We start from the raw sequence: 9,075 nt of genomic DNA, 5'->3' as shown, positions 1-9,075 counted from the left end.
ACATTTTAAATATATTTCCAGTATCAAATAGTAAACAAATAGTATCAAAATCATATAAATTTCTAAGAATATGGAATTTGAAATTAAGGAGGATATAAATATCTGGAATGATATGGCATTTTCATGGAATGTATGAAATTCATTATGTATGTATGAAATCAATGTCTTTAATGTAATTGTTGGAGGAAATCAAAATGGCAGAGTTGGAGGATGCAGAACTCACCTTCCCTCACAAATATGTCAAAAATACTCCTACTAGCGGAACAATTCTCACTGAAAACTGGAGACTGGCAGAAAGAGTCCTGTACAAATGAGGTTCTAAGAGAGATTCACATGGAATCAGGCAGGAAGGAAGGAAAAATGATCAGGTTGGGATCTGCATCTCGGGGAGGGAGCTCAGAGAAAAAGGGAGATTAAATGGATAGAGATCTTCTGGAGGCATGAGTAGTTTGAAAGACATACTGGGCATCCCAGTCCTGGGGTCCCGTATAGGAAAGACAAGCCCCTTGGCTGACTGGAAGGCTGGTGAGCCTAACGGGAGGACTTTCAGGAACAACAAATATTAGGAAGACTAGGCTTCATTCAGGAGGAGTGTGTGTACCCTCGCTTGCTCCTGAGGCAAAGTGGAGATGGGGGCATTAAAATTGTGAGGATGGATGACTGGCTTTCCACAAATGCCCCGGTGTGTGTCCCAGTCTGAGCTGAGGGAACACTCCTGTCTCCGTTTCTTCATACTGCAGCTCTGTGCTGGAGGCGCGGCTGCCGTGACTGAGGAAAGACAGCTCAGCTGTGAGAAATGGAGGTAGCTTAGACCCCAGATGGCACCTGGGCAGGGTGGGGGCAACCCTTACTGGCACCCACCCAGGCAGTGCATCTGGAGAAGCCCCAAAGCCTTTCTCCAGCCAAACTCTCACAACCCGCGCGCCATCACGTGCCAAAAGCTCATCTAGGTGCTATTTGCTCTAGCGCTGCTCCCCTCTGGGGTTAGAGTGTTGGTGCTTGGATGAGAAGAGCTCACGCTTAAAGAAAAAAAACACAGGATGCATCTGACCCTCCGGGCTCTGCTCTAGCTACTTGAGACCACCCCCACCCATCCCCTTGACCCTGGTGACAGCCACTGAATGGGGGGAAATGCGGCTTAACATCTGGTTCCCGCCCTAGCTCAACCTTCTTCAGCCTCACTTCTTACCAAAGTGACTAGCTGCCAGCACACACCGAGGTAAGATGTGACTTGGGATCATGTAAAACCCAGCTCTCCCCCTAAAGCCACTTGGCACATGCAGAAGGTATAGGATGCTCCCACATGAGATTACGTCAAGATTGCAAAAGACTGTTGTTTCATCTAATATCAGAGAGACAGAGAAAGTTGAGCAAAATGAGAAGACAGAGGAATTGGTCCCAACTGAGAGACAAGAGAACACCTATGAATAAACAACCAATGAAACAGAAACAATTTATCTGGTAAAGAAATAATAATAAGAATGCTAACTGAATTAGGGAAAAGATTAGATGAACACAGCAAGAATTTTCACAAGGCCAGAAAAAAAAAAAAAAAAAAAAGAACTAGTCTCTTTTGGAACTGAAGAATGCAACTAAAGTGAAAAACACACTAGAAAGAATCAAGAGCAGACTAAGTGATTCAACAGAATACATAAGTGATCTGGAAGATAGAATGACAAAAATCACCCAATCAAAACTATACTGTTGCTTTTTAGTCACCCAGTTGGGTCAGACTCTGCAATCCCATGGACTGTAGCAAGTCAGACTTCCCCGTCCCTCACAATCTCCCAGAGTTTGCTCAAGTTCATGTCCATTGCATCGGTGATGCCATCCATCCATCTCATCCTCTGATGCCCTCTTCTCCTTCTGTTGGTTTTTTCCAATGAGTTGGCTATTCACATCAGGTGACCAAAATATTGGAGCTTCAGCATCAGTCCTTCCAATGAGTATTCAGGGTTGATTTCCTTTAAGATTGACTGGTTTGATCTCCTTGCTGTTGGAGGGACTCTCCAGCACCACACTTCCAAGGCATCAGTTCTTTGGTGCTCTGCCTTCTTTACAGTCCTGCTCTCACAGCAATACATGATTACTAGAAATACCATAGCTTTGACCATATGGACATTTGTCAGCAAAGTGATGTCTTTGGTTTTCAACACACTGTCTAGGTTTGCCATAGCTTTCCTACAAAGAAGCAATTGTCTTCTAATTTTATGTGCAGACACTATCTGTATGATTTTAGAGCTTAAGAAGAGGAAATCTGTCACTGCTTCCACCTTTTCTCCCTCTATTTGCCATGAAGTTATGGGGCTGAATGCTATGGTCTTAGGTGTTTTTTAAAAAAAATATTTAGTCTTAAGCCAGCTTTTTCACTCTCCTCCTTCACCCTCATCAAGCAGCTCTTTAGTTCCTCTTCACTTTCTGCCATTAGAATGGTAACATCAGCCTATGTAAGGTTGTTGATCTTTCTACTTCCAGCTTTCAGCTTGTAACTCATCCAGCCTGGCATCTCTCATGATTTGCTCAGTGTATAATTTAAATAAACAGGGTGACAACAAACAGCCTTGTTGTACTTGTTTCTCAATCCTGGACCAGTCAGTTGTTCCATATAGGGTACTAACTGTTACTTCCCAACTCACATGCGGGTTTCTCTGGAGACAGGTAAGAAGGTCTGGTATTCCCATCTTTTCAAGAGCTCTCCACAGTTTGTTATGTTCCACATAGTCAAAGGCTTTAGTGTAGTTGATGAAACAGAGGTGGATGTTTTTCTGGAATCCCCTGCTTTCTCTATGATCCAGCAAATGTTGGAAATTTGATCTCTGGTTCCTCTGTGCCTTTTCTAAACCCAGCTTGGATGGCTGGAAGTTCTCAGTTCACATAATGCTGAAACCTAGCATTTAGGATTTTGAGCATAACCTTGCTAGCAAGGGAGATAAGTGTGATTGTCAGGTGGTTGGAACATTCTTTAACACTGCCCTTCTTGGGAATTAAGATGAAGATTGACCTTTATCAGTCTTGTGGCCATTGCTGGGTTTTCCAGATGTGCTGACATATTGAGTGTAGCACTTTGATAAAATCTTTCAGAATTTTTAATAGCTCTACTGATGGAATTCTCATCACATCCACTAGCTTTATTGACAGCTGTGTTTCCTAAGGCCCACTTGACTTCACACTCCAAAATGTCTGGCTGTGGGTGACTGACCACACCATCATGGTTATCCAGGTCATTAAGAACTATTTTGTACAGTTCTTCCATGTATTATTTCCATCTCTTTTTGATCTCTTTTGCTTCTACTAGGTCTCTACTAGATCTATAGAGTTTGAAATGCAGTACTTGGGTACAACCTCAAAATGACAGAATGATCTTGGTTTGTTTCCAAGGCAATCAAAACTATAGAAAAAAACAAATTAAAAGTTAAAACATTTTAAGAGGTCTGTGGGAAAACATTAAATGTACCAACATTTACTTTATAACTGTCTCAGAAGGAAAAAAGAGAGAAACGGTCAAAAATCTATTTGAAGAGATTATGGCTGAAATTCTCCCAAAGCTGAAGGATACAGAAGCCCAGGTGCAGAAAGTACAGAGGGTCTCAAACAACAGGGACAGAAACAGTCCCACACCAAGACATATCATAATTAAAATGACTACAGTTAAATATTAGGAGGAAATTCTAAAGGCAGCAAGAGAAAAACAGGGTCAGTTGATGAACCCGCATAAAGTTATCAGCTGATTTTTTTCAGAGCTAGGACACACACAGACAGAAAGTGAGGGGATGGACAAAGTATTTCATGCAAACAGAAGCAACAATAAAGCAAGGGTAGCAATACTAATATCAGACAAAATAGACTTTAAGTAAAACAATAACAAAAGACCGAGAATGTCATTATATAATGATAAAAGGATCAATACCAGAAGAGGATATTATGCTTACTAACATATATACATTCAATACAGGAACACCTAAATTCATAAATCAAAATTAACAGACATAAAGAGAATTGATAACATTACAACTAGTAGGGGAAATTAACACCCCACTTATATCAATGGACAAATCATCCAGAGAGAAATTCACTATGAGTGGTCCTAAATGATGGAAAATCCCATGGATGGAGGAGCCCTGTAGGCTGCAGTCCATGGGGTCACTAAGAGTTGGACATGACTGAGCGACTTCACTTTCACTTTTCACTTTTCACTTTCATGCACTGGAGAAGGAAATGGCAACCCACTCCAGTGTTCTTGCCTGGAGAATCCCAGGGATGGGGGAGCCTGGTGGGCTTCTGTCTATGGGGTCGCACAGAGTCCGACACGACTGAAGTGACTTAGCAGCAGCAGCAAATGATGCAAAAGGCCACTTGGACTTAATAGATTTATCTACAGGACATTCCACTCTAAAACAGCAGAATACCTCTTTTTAAGTGTGCATGTAACTCAGGATAAATCAGGTTCTAAGCTGAAAAAGCAAGTCTTGCTATGTTTAACAGGATAGAAATTATACCAATTTTTTCCAAACACAACACTATGAAACAAGAAATTGGTTAAAGATAAATAGGAAAAGCATAAACACATGGAGACAAATAACATGCTACTAAAAAAAACTCAACAGATGAACAATGAAAACAAAGGGGATATGAGAAAATACCTTGAGACAAATGAAAATGGAAAGACAATTTTCTAAAATTTACAGTATGCAACAAAAGCAATTATAAGAGGGAAACTTACAGCAATTTAGGCTGACCTAAAGAAACAAGAACAATTTCAAATACACAATCTATAGGAATTAGAAAAAGAACAAACAAAGCCCAAATTTAGCAGAAGGAAGGAAATAATAAAGATCCAAGAGCAAATAAATAAAATAGAGGCCATAAAATGGAAAAGATCAATAAAACCAAGAGTAGATAAAGATATTTTTAAAGATAAAATTAATAAACCTTTAGCTAGGCTAATCAAGATGAAAAGAGGCATGACAAAAATAAATAAAATAAGAAATTAAAAAAGAGAAATATCAACCAATATCACAGAAATATGAAAACTCATAAAAGAATATTACAGTTACATGGCAACAAATTGGACAACCTAGATTAAATAGACACATTTCTAGAAACACAGAAACTTCCCAGGCTGAATCAGGAATAAATAGATAATCTGAACAGACTGTTCACCAGTAGTGAAATTGAATTTGTAATAAAAAATGTAATTATAAAAAATACTCTCAGCAGACAAAACTCTAGTACTGTATGGCTTTATAGGGCAATTCTATCAAACATATAAAGGAGAGCTAACACCTATCCTCAAACTATTCCAAGAAGTTTAAGAAGTTGGAAACCTTAAATGTAATTTATGAGGCTATAATTACCCTGATACCAGAATCAGACAAAAATGTTACAAAAAATGAATATTACAGGCCAGTATCTCTGATGAACATAGATGCAAAAACCCTCAAAAATTTTACCAAACCAAATTCAGCAGTATATAAAAATGATCATACACCATGATCAACTGGAATTTATTCCAAGTATGCAATGATTGTTTAACATTCACAAATCAGTCAACATGATATATCACACTAGCAAAAAGAAGGATCAAAATCACATGATCATCTCAATAAATGCAGAAAAAGCAATTAACAAAATCCAACATCCATTCATGATTAAAAAACTCTCATCAAAGTAGGCATAAAGGGAATATATCTCAACATAATAAGGGCCATTTATGATAAACTCACAACTACCATCATGCTTAATGGTGAAAAACTGAAAGCCTTTCCTCTACAAACAGGAATAATACAACGATACCCACTCTCACCACTTTCATTTAACAAAGTATAATACTACGTTAAATACTAAGTGTTTAACTTCTATCAGAAGTCCCAGGCTTAGCAATCTAGCTAGAAAAAGAAATACACATCAAAATTGGAGGAGAAGAAGTAAAATGGTCACTAATTGCAGATCACACAATACTATAGGAAACTGTAAAATCACCACCAAAAAACCCGTTAGGATAAATGAATTCAGCAAAGTAGTAGGATAAAAGATGCATATACATAAATATGTTGCTTTTCTGTACAATAATAATGAACTATCAGTCAGAGCAAGCCAGAAAACAGTGCAGTTAAAATTGTTTCAAAAATAGCAAAATATCTAGAAGCAAACTTAACCAAGGAAGTGAACTATATATCCTCTAAAAACTAAAAAACAATGATGATGGAATTTGCAAATGATATAAACAAAAAGAAAGATATTTCATGTTATTTGACTGGAAGAATTAATATGATTAAAATATCCATATTACCAAAAGCAATCTGTAAATTTAATCCAAACCTAATCAAAATATCCATGACCTTTTTGTTTTAGAACTTGAACAAAGTATCCTAAAATTTGTATGGAATTATAATATACCCCAATTTGCCAAAGCAATCTTGAGGAAAAAGGACAGTGATGGAGGTATTACATTTCCTGATTTCAGAATATACATACTACAAAGCTATGGTTATCAAAACAGTATGGTGCTGGCAAAAAAAGGAGACACAGATCATAGGAACAAGATTGGGAGCCCAGAAATAAGTCCACACATCTATGACCAACTAATCTATGACAAGCAAGGCAAGTATATATGATAGAAATAAGACACTTTCTTCAAAAGTTGGTGCTGGGAAAACTTTACAGTTACCTATAACACAGTGAGATTACAACATCTCCTCATACCATATGCAAAATAAATGTAAAATAGGTTAAAGTCCTAAATTTAAAAACTGAAACCATAAAACTCCTAGATGAAAATATAGGTAGAAGATTCTTTGATAAATATACTTTTATCAAAGTATACAATATACTTTTTGATCTGTCTTCTGAGGCAAAAGAAATTAAGCAAAAACAAACAAATGGGACCTAATTAAACTTAGAAGATTTTGCACAACAAAGAACACAATCAACAAAATAAAAAGACAACCTACCAAATGAGAAAAAATATTTTCAAACAGTATGGACAAAAAAGGGTTCATATCCAAAAACATATAAACAGAACATACAACTCATTATAAAAAAAGAAATAACCTGATCAAAAATTGGGCATAAGATCATAATAGGAACTTTTCCAAAGAAGACATACAGATGGCTAACAGGCATACTAAAAGATGTTAACATCACTAGTCATCAGAAAAATGCAAATCAAAACCAAATGAAACACCACCTCCCATTTGTCAGAATGGCTATCATAAAATTCTTCAAATAACAATTGTTGACCAGGGTGTGGAGAAAAGGGAACCCTTGTACACTGTTGGTGCAGATATAGGTTAGTGCAGACACTGTGGAAAACGGTATGGAAAAGAGTATGGTAGTTATATTTTTAGTTTCCAAAAAAAATCATATTTTCTAGCAATTCCGCTCCTGGGTATTCTTCTGATGAAAACGAAAACTCTAATTTGAAAAAGATACATGCACCCTGATCTTCACAGTGGCATTATTTACAATAGCCAAGATAAAAACAAACAAACAAACAAACACCTAAGTGTCTATCAAAAGATGAATGGATACAGAAGATGTGAAATCTGCTATTTATAATGCAATATTATTTAGCCATCAGTTCAGTTGCTCAGTCATGTCTGACTCTTTGTGACCCCATGTACTGCGGCACACCAGGCTTCCCTGTCAATCACCAACACCCAGAGCTTACTCAAAATCATGTCTATCAAGTTTGTGATGCCATCCAACCATCTCATCCTCTGTCATACCCTTCTCCTCCTGCCTTCAATCTTTCCCAGCATCAGGGTCTTTTCCAATGAATCAGTTCTTCGCATCAGGTGGCCAAAGTATTGGAGCTTCAGCTTCAGCATCAGTTCTTCCAATGAATATTCAGGACTGATTTTCTTTGGGATGGACTGGTTGGATCTCCTTGCAGTCCAAGGGACTCTCAAGAGTCTTTTCCAACACCACAGTTAAAAAGCATCAGTTCTTCGGTGCTCAGCTTTCTTTATAGTCCAACTCTCACATCCATACATGACTACTGGAAAAATCATAGCTTTGATTAGACGGACCTTTGTTGGTAAAGTAATGTCTCTGCTTTTTAATATGCTGTCTAGGTTGGTCATAACTTTTCTTCCAAGGAGCAAGCATCTTTTAATTTCATGGCTGCAGTCACTATCTGCAGTGATTTTGGAGCCCAAATAGATAAAGTCTGTCACTGTTTCCATTGTTTCCCCATCCATTTGCCATGAAGTGATGGGACCGGACGCCATGATCTTAGTTTTATCTAGCCATAAAAATTAAACAAAATTCTGCCATTTGCAGTAATGAGCCTAGAGAATATTATACTTAGTGAAATAGACAAAGATAAATACTCTGTTATCACATATCTGAAACTTAAAAAATAAAAGAAACAAATGTATAACAGCAAGAGATTCACAGATACAGTGAATAAACTAGTGATTATCCATAGAGAGAGGGAAGTTGGGAGGGGTAAAATAGGTATATGGGGTATGGAATACTAATGACTATGTATAAAATAGATAAGCAACAAGGATCCATCGCATATCACAGGAAAATATAGCCATTGTTTTATAATAATGTTTATATGCAGTATAATCTATAAAAAGATTAAATCACTTCGCTGTGCACCTCAAAGTAATACAGTATTGTCAATCAACTATGCTGTGCTGTGCTTAGTTGCTCAGTCATGTCAGACCCTTTGTGACCCCATGGACTGTAGCTGGCCAGGCTCCTCTGTCCATGGGGATTCTTCAGGCAAAAATACTACAGTGGGTTGCCATCCTCCAGGGGATCTTCCCAAACCAGGGATCAAACCCAAGTCTCCTGCATTGCAGGAGGATTCTTTACCATCCGAGCCACCAGGGAAGCCCATGAATACTGGAGTGGGTAGCCTATTCCTTCTCCAGGGGATATTCTTGGACCAGGAATCAAACCAGTGTTTCCTGCATTGCATCCAGATTATTTACCAGCTGAGCTACCAGGGAATTAAAAAAAAAAAAGTCCATTTTCCCCAGACAGGCAATTTTTAAGGAATAAAACAAAATTTAAGAATCTATGCACTACTAGATATCAAGACTTACTAAAAAGATACCC

Source organism: Budorcas taxicolor, chromosome 17 (genome assembly GCF_023091745.1).
Source record: "Budorcas taxicolor isolate Tak-1 chromosome 17, Takin1.1, whole genome shotgun sequence".
NCBI lineage: Eukaryota > Metazoa > Chordata > Mammalia > Artiodactyla > Bovidae > Budorcas > Budorcas taxicolor.
This window is presented reverse-complemented; position numbering follows the sequence as displayed.